The 18084-nt window shown below is 42.4% G+C and overlaps 1 protein-coding gene across 2 annotated transcripts in view; it reads left to right on the top strand.

Moving 5' to 3' along the window:
• The first annotated feature begins 202 nt into the window (after window positions 1-202).
• LOC306982181 (interleukin-1 receptor accessory protein-like 1) overlaps window positions 203-18084 on the top strand; it is a 361844-nt gene continuing 343962 nt past the window's right edge. For both annotated transcript variants that reach the window (XM_079582022.1, XM_079582021.1), the window contains exon 1: window positions 203-338. The gene's annotated coding sequence lies outside the window, so the exon portion shown is untranslated. The remainder of the gene's footprint in view (window positions 339-18084) is intronic.

The raw sequence follows: 18084 nt of genomic DNA, 5'->3' as shown, positions 1-18084 counted from the left end.
CGCGCGCCTGGTTGGACCGGATAATCAGACTAATTGGCGCGCGTGATATTTGCGATCCATTGATCTCGGCGCTTGACCAGAACCCCCTCAACATGTTTCCCCCTTCTTTGCTTCTACGACAACTAAACTAACCTCGTTCGCTTTTTTTTTTTTTTTATTCCTTTATTTTTTTGGGGTTTTTTGAAAGTCAACTGGATTTCCAATATGTAATTTTTGGATTACAGACGCGCTACGCTTTTTCCTCCCCCCCCCCTCCTATTTTTTCATTTTATTTTGGGAGATTTGGACTATTTCACACGCACTCATCGCGTCTTTCGTTTTGGGAAATCGCGTTACGGGTAAGTTGCATGTCGCTTTCTCATCCGTAAAGTTGTTTCTCACGCGCTGGCGACTGTTTCCCCCCCTGTCACCCGTCGCTAATTTACTCATATGCGGCACTTAATGCGCATTTGGCTGTTTTTTTTTTTTTCCCCTTCTTCTTCTTCTTCCTTCCCCCCCGCTCTGCCCCTCGCTCCTTCTCTCTTTGGCTGGAACTATTCGCAGCTGCAGTATGACAGCGGTAGGCACACACACACACGGACGCACACACACACACACACACGCACATAAAATAATCTCCACTCTATGCTCCATTTCCGCTCCAAAAACATAGCAAGACAGAGTTTTACTGTGGATGCGTTTTCGATCATCGCTCTGAGGGGGGAAAAACATTGTATAACTGCGCGCAATTTGCATATCGGTGCGTCAGTCCGAGTGGATGTGGGTGTCCTCTGTGTGAGAAGAGAGAGGAGGGAGCGGAGAGCGAATACACGCGTCGGTTATGCCCCCCCCCCCCCCCCCCCCCTCCTTCACCACCCCTCCCCTCTTTGATAGATATTTGTGCTGAGTGATTGGCGAGTCAGCTCTCCCTATATACTTGGCTTTTTTTTTTTTTTTTTTTTGTGCTATTGCCCCGTTGTGGCACATTCAAAATCTCGAAATAGAGCGACGACTGTAAAGCACTTGTATCAGCGTTTCGAACCACAATGTCGAGGAAGGGACTGTCCTGTCTGTACATCTTTTTTTTTTTGGCTTGGAACAGTTGGAGTAAGACTTTGGCCTCAGAAAAATATGCCGCTGTTGCCAATTTCTTTGCCAATCTTTGCTTTCTCTCCACCTAATGCTAGGTTTGTGGAGATTTCCAAGTATGCAATTAGCATCTTAAAAAGGAATGCAAGCTTGATTTGGCACCGCTTGGTTTGTTTTCCCTCCTTTATTACCATGCGATGCAACGCTTTATAATGCACGTTTTATCTCGGAACTATCCATTGTGCTGAAACGTATGGCGTTAACGTACCTCTGACTGGAACTGGCCATGGTGCTGAAACGTAAAGCTTTAACATACGGTACCTCTGTCTGGAACTGGCCATAGTTCTGAAACGTATAGCGTTAACGTACCTCTGACTGGAACTAGCCATGGTGCTGAAACGTAAAGCTTTCTTTTACGACTGGCAATGTGTTACTTTATATAGGGTTTGGTCAAGTTCAAGCTTTGAGTCCCTTCCTCATTTTGCTCCTGTACACTCTTCATATTGACTGTGACCTTTCTTCTATTAATCTCTTTCATATCATATCACGCAAGATAAACTTTCTGTGAGCTTCTAGCGTAGTTCCCTCGTCAAAAACAGACCTATGTGGCTTCGTTTTGAGCGACTCTCTTCACTTCGGTCGTTTAATCTTCTACCAATGAAGCGCTCCGATCTGTATCCCCACCATTTTTTTCAACTCTGGGCCCGTGCTGAGCATTTCAGCACTCAAATTGTGCGTGCCTTGAGTTAAAGTGAAAGCTTGTTGTTTGATAACTCGTCGTTCCCGGTCTGGCCTGCAGAGGGCACTCCAGGCCAATAGGTAGCGTTCACGTGACATCACAACATTCTAAAGAGCCTATAGTTTAACATTGAGGTGGAGGTCAACTGACGGTAACTATGGTAACTGTGGTAACTGACAAAATGCATATTTTTACGTCTTTGTTTTTTGGCTCATATCTCAGTCATTACTGGAAGAATCCACATTAAACAAAAACTGTCACAAAGTTCATTCTCTCCTCTGTCGGCACGTATGAACTAATGTCCAATTATTTTCTCAGAAAAACATCCAAAAGTGATGACAATATGCGAAAACGCGACCGTGATGTTGTCCAATAGAAAGGACTTTCAGACAAAAAAATAATATGTCAGGTTTGTGAATCCAATCACGATCAAATACTGATGAGGAAAAACATTTGTCAATTTTCGTTTTGGAGATTTCTTCCAAAAACTGCATTTCTCCCATAGAGTTGTATTGGCCCTGCCCTCCATCTGACGTTATGACATCATCACATTCGAAATCGTGAACGCCACCTATTCAGCAACATCTTGGCCAGCCCAGTCTCTCTCTCTCCTTACTGTCAATTATTTTCATCTTTAAAATGTACAATGTCAATGCTGAGCTACCCAAGAGAATGATTTTAAACCTTTAACATTGGGTTCAGAAACAACAGGTCAGCTGCACATGCTTTAATCAATCTAAGTGAAGAAGTCACCAAAAATATTGACAGTAATTTGTATTCTTTGGGTATATTCATAAGCTTTATACACTATAGATCATGAAATACTCTTAAATAAACTAAATAATAATGGGATTGGAGGGATCGTATGTACAAATTGATATGTATCAGGATGGAGGAACATCATATGCGGAGTCCCCCAAGGGTCGATATTGGGTCCTAAATTGTTTCTGCTATACATCAATGATTTGTGTGAAGTCTCAACAAAGTTTATATTATTTGCTGATGACACAACTATGCAAGGCTCTAGCAAAGATCCACAACTGCTCGTATCAGAGGTAGAACCTGTCAAGGAATATACATTTCAATCAAACCAAATCTATTGGGCCTGTTCTACCATATTACTTTTAAAAATGGTCCAATTATGATTCTTGCATTAGTCATTCCATCCGAACAGTTAGGTAGTCTCCCCTGATTTCCTGTTGCTTTCAAGTGCACTAATGGATTGTGGACCGACTTTGGTTTGGCCTTTTTTTGTGTCATATTTGAACAGAAGCAGTTTATGTCATTAGTTTACATATCTTCCCTCGGTGTCTCCAACTCGCGGAGTCTTTTCTAGTTCAACAGTATTTACAATGGCTTAGCGGTTCACATTTCAGTCTCCTCTCCGTCACTAACGCTCCTGGACGTGTTTGAAACGCGCACCGCGAGCTGATTCTCGATTTCACGGCCTCGCAAACCTAATCGCCGTCGAAGTGCACCCGTCAGCAAAAATCACAATCAGCTGCTTTTGCAAATATCGCTCAGCCCCGTAGTGTACGTCGCCATTACGGGATGTGAGCATTTCCCCCGTGGCCCAAACGCCGTAGTCATTATCAGGCTCTAACATACAGTCTCCCTTATTCCTGATTTACTTGACTGTGGATGTGCGTCACCTTCTCCTCCACGTTATTCCTCCCTCTCCCTCCCTCCCTCCCTCCCTCTCGTTCCCGGGGGGGTTAGACTCGACCACAGCGCCCAGCGGCACACGCGAATTAATAGGTAAGCTGCAGTGGCCACTTAACACAAGCCCCGGAGCTACATATCGAGCCCAGTCGAGAGCTCTCACTCCCCAATTGATTTAGACACAGATTATGTCGTCACACCGGACATTTCTCTTCCTATACGCCCGCATGGTCAAGTTTAGCCTGTGACATTGAGAATTCCCTTCAAATAAATAACCTATGCTTAAATCCAGGGCGAGATGTAATTACAGTACGCCGGGCTTATTGATATTCTCCTCAGAAAAGCGTCAAGGTTGCATAACTTGGTGGGAAAACGTTTGTAAAAGAGCGTTTAGGAGATATGAAAATTTCACAGACTGCCTTCCTATATCACGATGTGGATCCATTGTGGAAAAAGTCAAGAGACATTCATCATAGGATTTCCAAAGTGGCTTTCTTGATGAGTCACTTTTCGGTGCATTTTCTCCTCCGTTCTCAACATGTTGAACACAATCCGCAATAATTCAGATCGATATAGTTAAGCGTAATAAGGAAACTCTCGTCTGTCTGTCTCCAGGGTGAACTTGACCTTTGCCGCTTAATTATGAGAGTTGCACTTAAAAGTTGCTCGCCTGATAAAAAAAAAAGTTTGTAGTTCCTTAACCAATAACTCTGTGTCGAACATATCAACTGATGAATGAATAGCCCGTTGGAAAGAGAGGGTTGATACTTGACGGTGCTATATATTGGTTATCATGGTAATAGTAGCTGTAGTATAATTGTGCAGTTGGAAGTAATTGACTCCGTGCACAACTTCAAATCATAACAACGCCGCCCAAGAAGTGACTTCCTGTTTCGTTCCAGCACACCAAAGTAAAAGCACACAGCTCGTCTCATTGATTAGTTCAGCAGGTACTTTAAGGCAACATTACAAAAATATGATTACATACACACATGTTTTGTCTGTTAATACTTCGGCAGAAAGATAGTTGAACTAATGAATAAGATGGTGCTTTTATTTTGGCGTGCTGGATCGAAACAGGAAGTCACTTATTGGGCGGCGTTGTTGTGATTTGAAGTTATGCACAATCAATTGGGGCTTGTCATTTTTGTCTAGTAGCTTTTAGTCATAGTGAACGTACACTCTCAATACTCAATACAGTTTTGAATGCTTTTACAGGGTTTCCTCGGGGCATTAAAAAGCACTGAAACTGGCTTAAAAAAACATGGTCTAAAACAAATGCAGTTCTGGCTGAAATTTCACGCAGTCTTTTGCTCTGAAATTTCCCTTTGTGTCCAATTTAGTTTTGAATTTCATTGCCCTGTGTGACTATGGGCCAGATATTGTGCCTGATGCAAGGAAAGCGCAAACTCTAACTCGATGGCTCTCTCCCGAGTGGCGCTGCTGTTTGCTATGAGTCACTTGCGAGATTCATTTCCTCCTTTATATCGCACTGCCTTGTGTTCCTCCTTAACATTACAGGCTCTCACAGGTCAAACTTCACACTTTATTAACCCCATCGGGATCTAAACAATGTTCGTGTCTCGAGCGAAAGCGATGTAGCCTATGCCGGTCCTGCTGTGGCGCGGGTCGGCACTCGCTCAGCCGTAATCGTGACCAAAACAAAAGCACATGTTCACCCCTTCCTGGCTGTGGAGTCTGATTGGAGGAAAAAAGGTTGTTGCCACTGGCCATGGGTGTTTCTTCACCCAACGTTCTTCCCTCTTAAATGTGCTAAGTCAGTTAACAAAGCACATGGCCATATTTACATTATTTTTACTTTGGAGCTTTTCTAGAAATAAGAAGAGTGACTTTTATCGATCGCGCCTAAGATATTGTGAGTTATCTGGCTGGTGTTATTAAAATGTTAAAAACAGTCAGCCTCTTTAAAAAGAACCGATCCCAAAGACTCGGCTTCCAGTAAAGAGCTGTACATCCCATCACTTATAGCCTGCGTTTTTATCTCATAGCAAAGACTAAGGACAGACTGAACCAGCAAAAGGGGAGCACTAGAAACAAAACCCCCAAGCAAAATGCAACCATACAGTATATAAACAATATGCTTGGTCATGTCCGTGTACCTGCCCCTCTTACCTACCCTTATCCCCTCTCCGTTCGGATCCAAAGACACCACACGCCCTCGGCCCCCTGATTGATACTTTTAATTTTCCCCGAGCTGTCACCAAAGACGATTGGCCGTGGCTTAGGTAATCAACGGGCCGGGTCGGCAGTCAGGGGCGCTCTGGAATAGAAGACTTCATTAATGTTGGTGGGAAATAGGGCTTGTCTCGGGGCGCGGCGCGATATTGGCTCCACCGCGAGACGACGGATTGGTGCAATTGAGCGGGATTTGTGGGAGGACGAATGGCGGAGCTGAATTGGAGGCACCTAATTCACTGCCATTTGATTAGGCATTAATAAGATTGAAATGTGGGGGAGAGCGCGGAGGAGGAGACCACCTTTTGTGCATGTTTAAAGGCAACTAACCATGTGTTTTTGAGAAGTGGTAGCAGATGTAGGAAGTGTACATTGTTTACTGTCATCATTTACTGTCACGCTGGAAGGTGTAGCATTGTGCAACTTTTTATGAGAAAAGTCAGAACACTAGTAGGGATAGAAGATTTGCGTGTGGCTTAGCTGCAAGTCTTGCCCGGATACTTCCTCCTTTATCCCTTCCTTGTTTTCTGTAGCACCTCTTGTGATGCCTCCACTGTGCTGTAAGTGTGGGGGCTCTTGCCTCTTCAGTGTTTCAGGTCTCAAATGTCTTCAGCTCATAAGCTAGCTGTTTGTTTACTTTTAAAAAACCTTGATCCTTCATGGCTGTTACGGACTCTCTGCAGTAAAAAAAAATCCACTGAAACTCCACAAAATCACAGCGAAGAAGTACAAAAGTACCAGTAAATCAATGTGGAACATAGGTTGCTGCTTGTTGATGCGTCGCCATGACAAATATTAATGCATATTTGGCTTATCAGTGACCCAGCGGCTGTATGGGTGGTTAGCTGGGCGTCTTTGCGTCTTTGCTTTCCCGGTGGGCGCTCCAGGACCAATTGTTTTTTAGGTTTCTGGTAGGTTTTCTCTACTGATGGATCTGTATCCCTGGTGTACATTCCATCCACACGACCTACCAGGAACCCTAACAAACCTGAAATAAAAGTGATCCTGGAGCGCCAAGCTAACCACAGATGAAGCCACTGGGTCACTGAAAGGTCAAATACGCACAAATAATACCCACTTTCTTTTTCACATAAACATTTGCATAACAAGCCTGCTCCTTCACGTCGAGAGGAGCAGCTGAGGTGACTAATCTGTTCCGGATGCCTCCTGGTCGCCTCCCTCAGAAGGTGTTTTCCGGGCATGTCCTATTGGGACAAGGCCTCGTGGAAGACCCAGGACCCGCTGGTGGGACTATGTCTCCGAGCTGGCCTGGTGTCGCCTCGGGGCCAGAACAGCTGGAGGAGGTGTGTGTGGACCGGGAAGTCTGGGCATCTCTGCTGAGACTGCTGCCTCCGCGACCCGGCCCCGGATAAAGTGGGAGGAAGTGGATGGATGGACCGTCATCTAAATTTTGTCATGTTTATGTTGCTCTTTTGTGGCTTTTGTTGTCACATTTTTCTTGTGTTCTTGTAACATTTTTGCTGCTTTTTTGTGGCTTTGTCGTCACTTTCATGGGTTTATTTTGGCGCTTCTTTGCTGCGTTTTCATCCTCGTTTTCTTCTCGTTTTTGTCGCTGTTTTTCCAAGAAGCTTTTAGATCTGGGTAAAGATGAACTGGAGAGAATGTGCTCGGTTCATGTTGGGGTCAAGAGGTCAACCAAATGTCTAATCCGGGGCTGGATAACAACTAGAATCTTAAAACTCTGTCCCTGTTCCCTGGTTTATCAACGACTTCTCAGAGATAAATAACCCTGGTCTTTTGTGCAGACTTCCCCGCGCGTTGGCATTTGGCTAACATCATCCAGCCCATCGTCCAATTTCAGACTCCCTTTCTTTCCTTCTTTCTGCGCCGCGTTGGTTATTGACTGCCGTGACTATAAGGGGAACACGCATAACGCCGTCCCCTCCACTTAAATCTTTTCAAAATCCAATTCCAGCCGAGATGAGATTCCCCGCGAATACCAACCCGCTTCATTTTTCATCGCAATCATTCAACATCGATCTGATTCAACGCTATTTATTTTTGTTGCCTCCATCATGTCCCGAATTGACAAGTGCGCTAGATCACCGAGATTACAATATATGTCTAGGCCCGAACAAAAGGCGGAGAGGTGCTCGGCTGAATGCTAAACGTCTTCCTAAGGATTTGGCTGCTGTTAATGCATAGTTTTAGCTCGGCCAGGTGCTGCGGCGCATTTAGACGAAAGAATTAGCCAAGCGCTTTCAAGAAAAGGAGGTTGATTTTTATGTTTTTCAGGGATTTTACAATGGGATGGTGATTTTACAGGTCGGTTTCGTCACAGGAACGTTAACATGAACCAGGTCTGAGCCGGATGTGAAGAAGGGAGATCTTACTCTTGACAAAGTCTAAACCGATTCACAATAAAAGTGACTTTCACCAAACCAGACTTTAATCTCATTTTCTCCGGTTCATCTTTGCCTTAAAAGATTCTTCAAGAAAGCGACAAAATTGCGAGAAAAATGAGAAGAAAAAGAGGATGAAAGCGCAATAAAAAAGTGCCAAAATGAACCAATGAAAGTGCGACAAAAATGTGACAAAGCTCAAGAAAAATGCAGCAAAAAAATTACAAAAACTCAACATAAAAGTGACAAAAACTCAACATAAAAATGACAAAAACTCAACATAAAAGTGATAAAAACTCAACATAAAAATGACAAAAACTCAACATAAAAATGGCAAAAACTCAACATAAAAGTGATAAAAACTCAATATAACAATGACAAAAACTCAATATAAAAGTGATAAAAACTCAACATAAAAGTGATAAAAACTCAACATAAAAATGACAAAAACTCAACATAAAAATGACAAAAACTCAACATAAAAATGATAAAAACTCAACATAAAAATGACAAAAACTCAATATAAAAGTGATAAAAACTCAATGAAAAAATGTGACAAAAATTAGATGAAAAAGAACATGAAAAAAGTGGCGACAACATGGCACCAACACGAGGATAATGATGCTTATAGAACAGTAGGTCTTAGCTTTCAAATGAGGCATTACTCTACCTATAGGCTGAAACTTTATAGATTTGGGTAAAGTTGAACTGGAGAAAATGCAAAATTGGTTAAAGCGGGTGGCAAGAGTTCATTAAAAGAAAGAAAAAGGTGCGATAATGACATTTCTATGGGGGAAAAAAACATAGTTCGGCGGAAATTTACAAAATTTGGCAGAAAATTCCAATTGGTCATTTCAATCAAAAAGTCAATGAAACCCTTTGTCATATGGGGTTGCCGCAGCGACGACCAGAACTCCCCATTCACTCTAATGGGAAAATTGACATGGGTAAATGGAAGCATTGTATTGCTCATTTCTTATACCATAAGGTTTCCAAAAATATATGTATAGTTTTCATACTCTCCACGATAATCCCACAACACTGTCTAAACATAGTGAACCGGACTAGTTGCTCTTTTGTGGCTCTTTTGTTGCATTTTTGTGGCTGTTTTGTCACTATTTTCAAGAAGATGTTATAGTTTACAGTCAGTTACCATATACTACGGCATCATTTCAAATGCATGTCAAATAAGTACATTTAGTGCCTATTACTATTTGCTGAATGTCTCTCCCAGCGCTGCGCCTCTTTTCACCCTGAACTGTGCTGCCTAATTAAGCCTACGGGTCAGAGAATCCTTAAATGAAGATTATGGAGACCTAATCAGTTCTTTGCAGAGGACTTTATATAACTTACATCCTTACAGATAAGCTAATTGCGGCTATTCAAGTTGAAAGTCTGATTCGATTGCCATCTTGTAGCCTTAATATCGTCTTGAGTAATACATTGCAAACTTCTCATCTCAGTCATTTCTTACATAAGTCATTGTTATTGTCTATAGTCCATCTCTTCGCTCTCTCTTTCCAGCAAATCCTCTCGGGTACAACTTCAACGCTCTGTGCGTGCAATAAAAAAGTAACAATATACACGTCCCCTTTGCAAGAACATGAGCAATCTCCCCATCTCTGCTCCACGGGCAAAAAGAAAACGGCCTTCCAAATTGGTCCCTTGTTTTTTCCCCTCCCCTCCCCTTTCCCGGCTTTTCCTTCCTCTCGATTTGACGCATCGGGGGCAATTGTTGTCTTCGCAAATCATTTTCACGGGCCACTTGCTCGTTAGCTTTCTCCCTGTCGCTCTTTTGTACCAGTGTGACCCCGAGAACAGAGTAGCAGTGCCTCCCCCTTGTATAAACAATCATAAAAACCCTTTATTAGAGGAGATGATACGGATAACATGCTTAGGCTTCAATCAAGGAGCTGGTCCTGTCGTACTGGGGAGTAAAAGTAACTGTTTGTGTCAATATCAAGTGAAAAACGCTTAAAAATGTGACAAAAACATGAATAAAAAAATATGAATAAAAAAACATGAATAAAAAACATGACAAAATGCTTCAAAAACATGAAAAACACATGAAAAATACATGAAAAAAAACGCAAAAAACATGATTAAAAACATTTAAAAAAACATGAAAAAAACATGAAAAACAAAACAAAAACATGAAAAAACATGAAAGAACATGAAAACAACATGAAAAAAACCCATGAAAAAATTATGAAAAAAAAAAAAAAAAACACTTCAGAAACATGAAAAAAAAATGAAAAAACATGAAAAACGCAAAAAAAACATGATTAAAACCATGAAAAAAACATGAAAAAACATGAAAAAACATGATTAAAAAACATGAAAACAACATGAAAAAAACATGAAAAAGCATAGCAAAAGATGAAACATGACGAAGCGCTTAAATAACATGGAAAAAAGCTTCAAAAACATGAAAAAACACATAACAAAAACTTCAAAAACAGGAAAAAAAACACACGAAAAAACCTGGGAAAAAAAAAGCTTCTAAAACATGAACAAAAAAAAAACAATTCATAAACTCACATAGTTTGCGTGATCCTGATCACTTTGGTATTTTTGTCTTTACCTCTAAAACATTTTGTTGCATCCATGTTTTCTTCACCGCGCCATGGATTTACTTGATGACAATGAAAGCTTGTTTGAAATGTGTCATTCACACTACTGCCTGCAGAGGGCGCCTTAGGCCAATTCAAATCCTGGCCAGTCCAGTCAGTCACTCCTCAATGACTTTTCTTTACATAGACATGAATTAAAATGATAAAACAATGCTGGGTTAGAGTATGGAGGTTCAAAAACTCTTGTATGTCTTTGTAAATGTAAGTCGGATAAAACCAGACCAGTCTAATAATCGTACAAAACACATCCTCTCTTTATTCTTTCCGGTTGTGTGTGAGATCTCTCGGTCGGCTACAGTGCACCCGCAGGCGAAAAAATGTTCCCGGTCAATTGTGAAATGAAACGCTACTGTAACACTCACTCCTGTAGCACGGGCGATCCCAGCCATGATCAATTACCTCCGATGTGGCGCTCTTACTGCTAGCGGCTGGTAGTGCGCAATCCCCTTTTTTTTCTTTTTTTTTTAAGCCCAGCGTTGAGTCACGTTACGAAACAAAGCAAAAAAAAAAAAAAAAGGCAAATGATCACGTCCATTTGTCCTTTCCTTGAGCGCTCTCTCGAGATCCTCCGGGAGGGCAGGACCATCTTTCCACGAGAGGAGATGTGTTTTAGATCGTTTTTTTTCGAGTGCCGCGGATAGACGGTGGAAATTGCGTTCCACGGGAAGCAAAATGAGCAATTTTTTTTTCCTCAATGGTTCGGCCCTGGTCTCATCAGACGTGCGCTTAGTCATTCATGAAGGTTCACCGCGCTGGCAGGGGGACATAAAGGCTAACAAAATAGCAATAGCAAAGACAAGGAATGACCCGGGGACTGCTTTATAGGCCCATAACATTATCGCACAAGCATTGACTGGCGCATACATTTGACCTGCTATCTGCTATAAGTAAGAGGGTAGCAATAGAGCCGGGGTTTTCAGCATTTATACTGCTATATCTGGCGTTAAGGGCGGCAATTTCAATGGAAATGTTCGGCTTTTTGAAGACCATTACCATCTATGTAGGAATACAGACACAGGCTTTCCCTGTACAAACGATGGAGGGCTAAAATGTACTCTTTGTGAAGGCCTTGGAGATAAGTAGCAACTATTAGCGCTTAAATTAGCATTTTGTTTGTTACTGGCCTTTTGATTTAACCTGTGACAAAGCTAAAGTAAGGAAGACTTAAGGTTTTATGTACTACAAAAGATTATTTTATAACATGCACTTTATAATACAGCCCGGTAACTCCCAACTCTTACAGTGCTATATTTAGGGGTATACCATGACACTTTTTGGTACTTACAGTGGTAATTGAAAAGTGTTGCCTACAGTATTAAGTTCCAAGTACTTACAGCATTAAATACAGTGTAGCAACTATCATAACTAATATGCTGGTAAGATTTGAAGACTAATAGTATTTGCACTAGTAAATTGTTATTACTAGTAAATTAAATCTGCTTAAGTATAGATACAGACAGCATCTCTTGAATCGCCCATATATGGTCATGTCTGAGAACAGTTAAGGGGGAAAACAATTTGGAGAAAAATCTAAACTCTCTAATTATTCAAAAACTACTTTAATAAATGCTGAATTATACATATAGTTTTCTACTAACTACAGATACAAAGACATGGGGAGGAGCAAAGTGGTTCAACAGCCCATAAATACATAAATAACAGAATGCTAACGCTAGCTTGCTATGACTGCCGTTTTCTTGCATCTACTGAACAATCTGCTGAGAATAAATATCTATATGGACCTGATTTAGACTTGACTTTATTTGTATGTGATAAATAAGTTTATATTTCCCCAGAAAATGGCTAAAAGAGTTGAAGTGGTATTTGTCATGCAATTATATTTATTGGTAAATATTTGATACTCACTGGTAAGTTCCGGCCAATAACAGTGGTATATGACTTGAAATTACCAAGAGAAAGTCTGTTTTCCTCAAGTTCAAACCCTATTCATATAGTTTATGATCGTGTATGAATAATACAATATACAATATACCACTGTAAGTATCTGTATTTACTCCTGTACACAACAGTTACATGTGGGTCACCGTATTCTCTAAAGAGTTACCACTACTATTACTTCTATTTCTATTATCATTATGATTATTTTGTCACTTTTTTGAGCTTATTCCATTATTCTCTTGCCAAAACAGTAGCATTGAAGAAAAATGGGTAACTAACACATGGTCCGTGCATTCTTCACCGCGCCATGGATTTGCTTGATAATGTGTCATTCGCACTACTGCCTGCAGAGGGTGCTCCAGGCCAATTCAAAATCCTGGCCAATCCAGTCTGTCACTCCTTCATGACTTTTATTTACACATTAATTAAATTGATATAAACAATGCTTAGATAATGAGAGTGGAAAACCGTACGGGAATAAAATGGCCGAACCTTATAGACTTTGCCGGTTCTGCTATTGGACAGTGTTTACTATTGCCAGTCTGGAAGCTAACTGTGCCACTATAGTTTGATCTGACATTATAAAAGCACTCTTACATTTGCACGATGTTCTTTAAAAGCCGTAGAAACATCCGGAGTCACCGCAGATTGCCACTTGTCCCCGCCGCGGCTCGTGCTAAGTGATTATTTACATTCGATCCTCGCCGCGGGTCAGCGGGTCCAGCGCGGATCCCTCTCCAGTAAACGCATTTGTCTCTAATAACTTTCTGCTCCGGCCCGCTCGAGCTGCACGGCTGACTGAGCGCGCCCGCCCCCCCTTCTCCCCGTACGTCCCATCGTAACCGTCCCGGCGCTAATCCAATACCCACTTTGGCTAATGATCGCCATCATTTCCGTCCCGCCACGACGCCCCGTGCGCGGTGCGGCCGCGGGGGTAAGAGGGGCACGGGACGCGACCGCTGAGACCGGCCTCAACTGGGGCTGTGATTTATGGGCCACTTTACAAGAAGGCCCCGGGACAATGCTCTCTCTTTCACTCTCCACCCTTCTCTTTTCTCCCCATCTTTATCTCTCCTTTCCCTCTCTTTGCCCATCTTCTTTCTATAACTACTTTTCTCTCTCTTTACTCTTACTTTCCTTCCTTCTCTCCTTCTGCCTTTCTCTCCACCCTTCTCTCCCCCTACATCTCTTTTTCCTCTCTCTCAGCCCCTCTTTCCCCTCTCTCCCTGTCCCACTGCTCTATCTCTTTTTTCTTTCTCTCTCTTTAGTCTTATTTTCCTTCTCCCTGTCTTTCTTCTTTCTTTCTCTCTCCCCCTCTCTCTCGTTTCTCTCTTAGCCCATCTCCCCTCGCTCCCTCTCTTTCCCTTTCTCCATATCCCACTGCTCTCTCTCTTAATTCTGTCTCTCTTTACTTTTACTTTCCTTCTTTCTCTCCATCTTTTTTTCTCTCTCCACACTTTGCTTCTCTCCCCCTCTCTATGTCCCGTTTCTCTCTCTCTGCCCCTCTTCTTTCTGACTCCACCCTCCCCTCCCTCTATCTCTGTCCCATTGCTCTTTCGCTCTCTTTTCTTTTAATTTCCTTCTTTCTCTCTATCTCTTGCTTTCTCTCTCCACCCTTCTCCCTCTCCCTCTCTCCCACCACTTTTTCTCTCTCCTTCTCTCTTTCACTTCTCTTTTTTCTCTCCATCTCTTTCTCTATCCACCCTTCTCTTCTCGCCCCCTCTCTATCTCTCATTTCTCTCTCCCTTAGCCCTTTTTTTTCCAACTCTATTCTCCCCCTCTCCTTCTCTCTTCCCTCCCTCCATGTCCCACTGCTCTTCCTCTCTCTTTACTTTTACTTACCTTCTTTCTCCCCATCTATCTTTCTCTCTCTCCACCCTTCTCTCCCCTCTCTATCTCTCATTTCTCTCTCTCTTCTTTCTAACTCCATCTCCTCCTCTCCCTCTCATTCCCATCTCTCCATGTCCCATTGCTCTTTCTTTCTCTTTACTTTTACTTTCCTCATTTCTCCATCTGTCTTTCTCTCTCTCTGTCCCCCTCTCTCCTCCCTCTCTCCTCTCTCTCTCTCTCTCCCCATGCTGATGCGCCGATAGCTTTATTTGCATTGTGCGGTTAAGCTCTCTGCGGTAGCTCCAGCGTGTGGCTCACCTCACAGCGGCGGCGGTTTGTGTCCGGGGCTCGCGGCGCCTCAGAAACAGGAGGGACATTTTGTGTTTGCATTGATTCGTCTGGTGCTGAGGCGCTGGGCACAGGCTGTTTCCACATCCATCAACGCCGGGATCCGAGAAAGCCACAGCATTTAGGCCCTTATTTAAAAACGCTTTGCAAACATAACCGTAAAACAACTGCTGAAATGAAAAGTAACGGGACGACAAAACTTTTCCTAATGGTTTTTGTGCTGGGTTATCAAAATGAGAGCCGTGGTTCTCAGACTTTTCACACCACCTTAAAAGACCTTACAAACACCACTTAGTTCAAGATTAACTCCACCAGTCTAAAGTATTCCAATAGTCTATAGAAGTCTAGTCCAACAGTCTAAATATTAACTCCCGTCACAAAGGATCAGGAAATAGATGTTCAGTTTCCTCTGGGTACCACAAAAAACATGTACAAAAGGCCGATAGTGCAGATTTGTATCGTTATCTTATTTACTGAACTGATTCTGAAAACGGACAAGCTGAAATGTTATGCAGTGTGGCTTTAAAAAGGCAATGTTTTGATGCTTCTGTATCACAATTGAAAACTAACGGTGTCAAATATATATTCCGATCATAGACTGTCAAATTAAAGAGACCAGATGCAAGTTGGTCCTTTTTATACTCACTACTGCCACCGCAGGTCTTACGCGTAACTGCAGTTTCTATATTAAGCTTGTGCATGGCGGCACTTCGGACCCGAAGTAACAACTTTTTGAGTGACAGTGCAGGATTTTAGAGGCAGTTGTGGTGAACAGATCTGAGCTCTACACATTAGGACATGGCTGGAACTTGTACGGGGAGGAAATACATAATTTTAACATGTTTAAACTCTGTAAGGTCACTTCAAGAATGGACTTATTTTCCACTTATGTCAGAAAATCCGACTGGATGAAAGGTTTTCTCCGTGTTGTAGCGTTCCAGTTGTCCTTAGTTGCTCATGTTCAAGCATCATAATCAGTTTACAGAGAAACTTCATTGTAATATAATAGTATAATGTCCATCCATCCATTTTCTTCCGCTTTATCCGGGGCCGGGTCATGGAGTCTCAGCAGAGATGCCCAGACTTCCTGATCCACCCACACCTCCTCCAGCTGTTCTGGGGGGACCCTGAGGCGACACCAGGCCTGCACGGAAACATAGTCCCACCAGTGTGTCCTGGGCCTTCACCAGGCCTCCTCCCAATAGACATTAGAATTGTTGTAAATGCAGTGATAATTTAGCTCTGGTTTCATATTTTCTTTTTAACCGTTAATTAAGACACTAGCAACAGAGCAGTAGTGTTTATCCGTTTTATCTAACAAGTTTATTTGGGAAACATCTGCCAAAAAACGCTGTTTACTGAAGCTTTACATTTCAACCTGAAAAGACTCACAGAGACAGAAAGGCATTAAGAAAGTTTTATTGAACGACCACGAATTGCAATTGGAGCTCAGACCTCGGCGGAAGACTTTTTATTAATAAACTAAAGCATTGCATGGCGTTGATGATGAACAATAGCCAGAATCTTCCCCCGGAGCCTGGACACTGGTGGTGGTGGCAGAGGAGATGTCGGGCGAAGAAAGGGTGGAGGTTGGTCGTAGCACGGCTGGGAAACGATGAGTGATTGACCGGGATCAAGAGCGATCGGTGGCCGGAGTAGGGATGAGTGCCGCGGTGATTGTCTAACGTGGAGGTGCGGCTTGAGCTGGATGAATGAATGCAGCTGGTAGGTCTTCCAGGGTGAATTTGCACAGAAGCTTCATTTGTTGCACATAGCGTCCGCGAGCAGCCATCTTTAAATGCTCCTTCTCGGGTTTTGTTTCTGTCCCGTGTTTCCAAGTCGGAATTACAGAGTTGTTGTGCGTTCCAGTTGAAATTTCCAAGTCAGAGCTCGGAAATTCCGACCTCCGAGATCAAGTGGAACGCACCATTATTGTGGCCGATTTCTCCCGTAACCATAAGGAAATGGTGACTGGCTCCGGAAGTTCATGGCTCCTTTGGACTTTCCATTGAAACTTTTTTCCCCCTCTTTAAGTCATTATTGAACACAAGCATTCCATTCTTACCTCGATGTGTTTTTATTCTTGCACAATTTTTATTTTCGCCATATTCTAAATAATGGATCAGGCTCCGAAAACCCTGTCAAATCGCTAGCATGAATCAGCTTCAGCTAGCCCGCGCTGAACACTCCTTCAGTCCATTGTTATTTTACAGTCTATGATTCCGATATACAATTGAAACAGTTTTCAATAAATTTTCTAAACTTTTTAGACCCCTGGATGACATATCAAGGACTAGACGAGACTTTGTGCTGTTTAAAAACTAAATCTAAGTTTGAAATGATGTGCTCCACAGTTATTTACAATGTGTTTTTGCTCCGGATTACCCTATTGTGCAAACTTCTCATTCATCTTTCCGTGAAGTCCTAACCACTATGCCACCATGTCTTATATATGCCCCCCCCCTTGTGTGTTTATCCTGTTCAAATCCACACAGGTATTTGCCCTATTCTACAGCAGAATCCTTTGTTGACTTGAGAGTTCCCCACAAAGGCCCAGTCTCGCCGCTGTATTACTATGGATCTCTCTCTCAAACACCTCCAAAGCCGTCATTATGGCCTGTTCATCAGTGCTGCGCCGTCTGGGCACACACGCCTTCATAATTGACTCTACCAATCCACACATAATGCGGCGTTCGATTGTATTCACAAGCTTGTTCTGTTGTTGTGGTTTGTTTAGTGCGGACTTGCCCCTTTTCAGTCTTTCACGGTTGAATACATGATTACAGGCGCTTGGAAAGTCGTGCTAATACTAAAGTGGACTCGTCGTGCATAAATAGGGCTTGTTAACATGTTTTTGGGCACTTTATTGATGTCTTTTTTTCATTTGATCTTTCCAAAGAACACTTCAAGGCCCTTGTTGTTGTCATATGTGTCGTCATAATTTCAGTTGGAGCAAAGGCCGATACAGAGACACAGTTTTGGAAACAAATCTCCAAACAGAAAATCTCCAAGTGTTTTCCTTGATCATTATGTTGAAGCGATTGGATTCACAAAGTCCGTTCATCTGACCAACATCAGGCGCATCGTTTTGAATATTGTCTCCACTTTTATGAGACAGTCACGTGACCTTAGTTCATAGATAGGGGGTTTTGTTGGACTTTGTGTGGCTGTTTTTGTTTCATGTGGACAGGTCTGGACATTGAAATCACAGAAATGCCTTTAGCTCTGAGCCTGTCACTACAAATGCGCACATTTTCTTAGCCATCGAATCCCAGGCCCGATTCAAATTGAACGTTCTATCCCCTTTACAAATGAATAGTGAAGCGAGGTGCAATGCTAACGTATG

This window comes from Gobius niger (assembly GCF_951799975.1).
Source record: "Gobius niger genome assembly, chromosome: 23".
In the NCBI taxonomy this organism is placed as follows: Eukaryota; Metazoa; Chordata; class Actinopteri; order Gobiiformes; family Gobiidae; genus Gobius; species Gobius niger.
This window is presented reverse-complemented; position numbering and strand designations above follow the sequence as displayed.